Genomic DNA, 5,430 nt, shown 5'->3' with positions numbered 1-5,430 from the left:
ATATATGTATATACAGTATATACTGTATATACAGTAAATGTTATATATATACACAGTATATATATATTATAATATATATATATATATATATATATATACATGATATTTAATTGAGGATAATCAAATGCAAATAAACAGTCAATTCCCTTTTTATTGTGGATTTGATAACAATGGAAATATATAAACGGATATTCATACCTATAAATAAATTTTGCCAAGCATAAAGCAGGTCACAAAATTATGAAATGTATTATAGGTTAACAATAACAAATCTGTAACGTCTTAAATGTAATGAAAATAGATTAAAAGGAGAATATAAACAAGAATATAAATGGGTGATTAAATAAATAAATAAGTAGAGAAAAAGAATATGGAGAACAAATTCTCTTGAAGTGATTGTTTTCGATGTTAGAGTGCAAGACCTACTGTACTCTTCAAGATTATATAACAGAATGGTGTTTTTGCTTTTAATACTTAACTGCTTTTTATAAATGTAAGAAGTAGTTTAATTAACTATTTTAAGTATGATTATTTCTATAATATTAATTTCAAATTACACAGTTTTATAATGTATTTTCTTCAGTTTGGAAAGATTCTGATTGAATTTTATTTGTTTCATTTTATATCAAAGCTATTTTGAACTTGCTTAGAAATTACCTAGAATCATACGTTGTTTGCTTAAGCTTCGGACAAATTAAACCTTGTGTATAGCTAACAACAACAAAGAAATCTATATCTTGTGCTATAACTCCTAAGAATAATATAGGATGTATTTTGCTAATCTCATTTAAAGCAATGACAGCAGGTATTCTAGTGCATCTTGGTTTCCGATTTCATGATGAGTTACAATCTTAATAATAATAAAAACAACAACAAAATTCTTATTCGCCAACCCCTTCTTCAACACACACTCATTGCCTTTCAGAATGGAGCGTAATGTCAAGCTGCCTAGAATTATAATATCTGTCCTCTCCAAAGATAAGTCTGCAGAGGATTGACATTGGCCACGAGCATATAGTCTTCAGTCCCGGGCTCGCACTTTCACCATCGCTGTCATCTGCAATGAGAAGCCATACTTAATTAAGGATTCTGCGCATAATGCTGTGAAGATGGTCAATTGCACGTGAGGTATGTTTTTAGCGAGTACTTTCTTTTTCAGATCTGTTAGGACATGTATGTATAAAGGGGTGCTCATTCAAATAAGCCATATACAGTATATTTTTGATACATTAATGTCTGGATTCTCTTAACGACCTCGGGATCAGAGCCCCAGGCGAAATTACACAAAGACAAGAGCCTGTGACCGACCGGGAATCGAACCCTGGTCCGGCAAGCTTGTATAGACAGTGACTAAACCACTTGGCCACGATAAACTTTTCATCGGTTACTGTACATAAATATGCATTGATCTCTTGTGTTTACGTTTTTGCATCGTATAATGTCTATCTTTAATAATGAATATTATATAGAACGACGTGCAGAGGATCAATGAGAAGATTTCTCAAGTTCATTTCAGAAATCAGTCTGGGGGTGTCCGGTTCGACTAAAATTACACAACATGAGGGTGACACTTTCACCGCCGTTATGGGAGGTGGTCATTAGCATGCTAACATCAGAGAGAGAGAGAGAGAGAGAGAGAGAGAGAGAGAGAGAGAGAGAGAGAGAGAGAAAGTTGGAAATTAATGAACCCCCGGGTTATATCACGTGCATCACTTTAACAGATAAATACGTAATAAATTTAGGAATAAGACAGGTTGTAGATGTGTTATTTATTGAAAAGAATGCTCTCTGTATATAATGAACAATAATACAAAAGTGAGGAGAGAGAGAGAGAGAGAGAGAGAGAGAGAGAGAGAGAGAGAGAGAGAATGTGTCTTACCTCTGGAATATTGTGGAGATGGAAGAGCCTGGCCCAAGACTACCAAAGTCAATAACATAACAGCCAGGAAGACGACGACGTGCTTTCCCATTATCCTCGGTACCTGGAAGAGAAAGTTCCCACATTTTATAAATATAATCGAAATTGCGAAGAATTAAAAAATAAAAAATCTAACATTGGAAATGGAACAGATATTGATTTTAATAATATGATTAATAATAAGTTTAATAATATGAATTTTAATAATTTTGATTATATATTGTTTAATGATTTAATATTAATTATAATTTTAATGATGATAGTTATAATCTTGATAATATTAACAGTAATTTTAATTAAATTAATTTTGTGGTATAAATAACATGTGAAAAAAGTTACATGTAACTTAAAATAGTACGCGTTTCATCTATATATAAATATAATCAAAATTGCGCACAATTAAAAATAAATACACAAATTTAACATTGAAAAAGGAATATTACAATGGAAATAACTCGAGAAGTCAGTCAGTTTAATATAACTTAAAATTGTACGTTTTTCAGCAGAGTACTTGTTTTTTTGGTAATCAATTTTTTTTTCAATTGCAGCTAATTTTCTTTCCCTTTGATGGGTAGCCTCCATAACCGAGAGTTAAAAATCAATGTAACGCTCATTTCATGTGGTGGTTTAATTGGTTTGTTTGTTTTTTGTTTGTTTGCGGTTCTCAGTGAAAGGCATAAACCGGTTTGTCTTACGGCCATACTAAGTTTAAGATTCGGTAAAAATTCAGTCCCGAAGAAATAATGATATATAATGACATGTAATTGTGTTTCTTGTATTCATTCCCGGATATTTGTTCATACTCTAATATACTATTCTTAATGTTGACATATATGGTTTATATATGAAAGATCTATTTTAATGTTGGTACTGTTCTTAAAATATTTTATAATAATTGTTTATTACTTCTCTTGTTGTTATTTATTTTCTTATTTCCTTTCTTCACTGGACTATTTTTGCCTGTTGGAGCCCTTGGGCTTATAGCATCCTGCTTTTTCAACTAGGGTTGTAGCTTAGCTAATAATAATAATAATAATAATAATAATAATAATAATAATAATAATAATAATAATAATAATAATAAAATACCCAAGTACCGAGTATTTTCAAGTACTTTGTACTCTTTAACAATGTTTATTTATCACGATAGGATACACAAATAATCCAATAAGTCTGTCGATTGCAATACCAAATAAAAAGAGGACTTTGGTAAACAAGAGGGAAAAGTTTTTGTTTTCCAAGAACAGAACTCGTTATTAAGTTTTCTTTGTTTACATTTTAGAGCTTATTGGATTAATAACTTTAGGTACTTTCCTCCGTGTCTGTTCATTTCTTACTTGTGCGACGGGATTACTCTGTCTCTGGTACACACATACACGCATATATATATATATATATATACATATATATATGTATATATATATATATATATATATGTTACATACATGTAATATATACAATATTTATATATAGATATTTTTAGAGTCAATATGTATATATATATATATATATATATATATATATATATATATATATATATATATACGTATACATATATATTGTATATATTAACCATACGCCTCTAATCGTGTTCGAAAAGAAGTATCACCAGAACCGTACAGTCTTCCTGTATCTGATAATCATTCATGTTTGACCATGAATCGGCAAAGATAGGAAAAAAATGTACTATACTGCTAAGAACTGATGAAGTGAATGCACTAAACATTAAACAGACCTCACTTCCGCATTTACTTCGCTGAGACAACTGCTTTTGGGTATTTCCTGCATTAGTCTTGATAAACTGGATTTTGAAGACGACCTTAGTATTATGTCCTCTCTAGTTACGCCTTTACTTAGAAGCATTAGTTATCTTTGTATCTTATAAGTATATTTTAACTGCAGATTTGAAGAGAGTGTTATTATTATTATTATTATTATTATTATTGTTATTATTATTATTATTATTATTATTATTATTATTATTATTATTATTATTATTATTATCTTATATGATCCTTTCATGTTATTGTATACGGCTTTTTATCTGTTTTTTATTTAAAAGTCAATATTTATTAAAGGAAGATTAGTTTCATGAGTAACTTTTTGCAGAACTGTAAGGACAAAAGGATAAATATAACATTAAGCCTTGAAATCAGCTTGTTCAGTTTTACAAATTTATTCGTTAAATTTATGAAGATTTGTGAAGATGACCAGTGTAGTTAGTGTGATCTAGTCACTATGTAGTATATTAACATATATGTTGATATTTTAAACATTTCAGTTTATGCATATAAATTGTATAATTATATACATATGATTACACACGTATTATATATATATATATATATATATACAGTATATATACATACACATATATATGTATATATATTATATATATATATATATATATATATATACATACATATATATAGTATATATATATTATATAGTATAATTATGCATATATATACATATATATATATATATATATATATTACCAATGTCTTTATACGCACACATACGATATCCATATATCTAAATATGTCACAACTTACAAAATTGTCATCTGATCCAACAGAAGTTCAGAAGTTAAAATTTTCAGTGAATGTTCTTATACTGAACAGGCTGACTTAAGTCTATTCGTAATTCTTATATGACAGAACTATTTTAACGTTGTTACTGATCTTGAAATATTCCATAATCGTTATTCATTACTTATCATATAGTTATTTATTTCTATATTTCCCTTTTTCACTGGGCTATTTCTCCTTGTTTAAACCCTTAGGCTTGTAGCATCCTACTTTTCCAACTAGGGTTGTAGCTAATAATAATAATAATAATAATAATAATAATAATAATAATAACAGAATTTCCATTTGTTATACATTTAGCAATGAAGACCGTAAGCATGCATTAGGTTAACATGAAAAAGTAAGAAAAAAAAAATTAGTTATATTTACTTTGATTGAAAAACTGTAGGGTATATCCACTGTCCGCCGAAGTAGGACAAAAGTTGCTGCTGTTGTTACTGCTGCTTTCAAGAAGAAGAAGAAGAAGAAGAAGAAGCGTCGTTAAATCCGTCCTTCCCTCGGGAGAGGTGAATGGCTGACGCGAGAACTACAACTCGTTAAATGTGAGTGAGAGTGAAGTAACTGGCACTCTCTCCTTCGACGCCTGCTTATATATACACGAGAGTATATTGGGGCGGTCCCGACCTAGCAAGCCCTTCCACTACCTGACGCTGGTGGCCGTAAGCCATCGCTGTTAGGACGTTGACATGTCGGTCAGACAGAAGGAACCTTCTAGATTAGAAAGTCTACTACTCTAGGAAACCGTTACCTTAGCGGGATCTTTCCCGTCCTCTCGATTAACTAATGGATTGCGTAATCATGACGTCAGGTAAAATATGACGTCATGAATTGTGACGTCACTGGATCGTGATTTTTGTTTACCTGGTAAGCACCTGTTGTTGCTTGGCCAAGTGTTTCCTTGAATGTTAATTTGATGCTGTC

The 5,430-nt window shown here is 30.2% G+C and overlaps 1 long non-coding RNA gene across 1 annotated transcript; it reads right to left on the bottom strand.

Moving 5' to 3' along the window:
* Window positions 1-919: 919 nt before the first annotated feature.
* On the bottom strand, window positions 920-5,126 carry LOC137642243 (uncharacterized). Its single transcript, XR_011044713.1, has 3 exons — window positions 4,879-5,126; window positions 1,880-1,982; window positions 920-1,057 (listed from the first exon to the last, which is right to left on the bottom strand). It is a non-coding gene; the product is annotated as an uncharacterized lncRNA (long non-coding RNA).
* Between the last annotated feature and the right edge of the window lie 304 nt (window positions 5,127-5,430).

This window comes from Palaemon carinicauda, chromosome 6, assembly GCF_036898095.1.
Source record: "Palaemon carinicauda isolate YSFRI2023 chromosome 6, ASM3689809v2, whole genome shotgun sequence".
Taxonomy (NCBI): domain Eukaryota; kingdom Metazoa; phylum Arthropoda; class Malacostraca; order Decapoda; family Palaemonidae; genus Palaemon; species Palaemon carinicauda.
The sequence above is the reverse complement of the archived record's forward strand: the minus strand, read 5'-3'. Positions and strand labels throughout refer to the sequence as shown.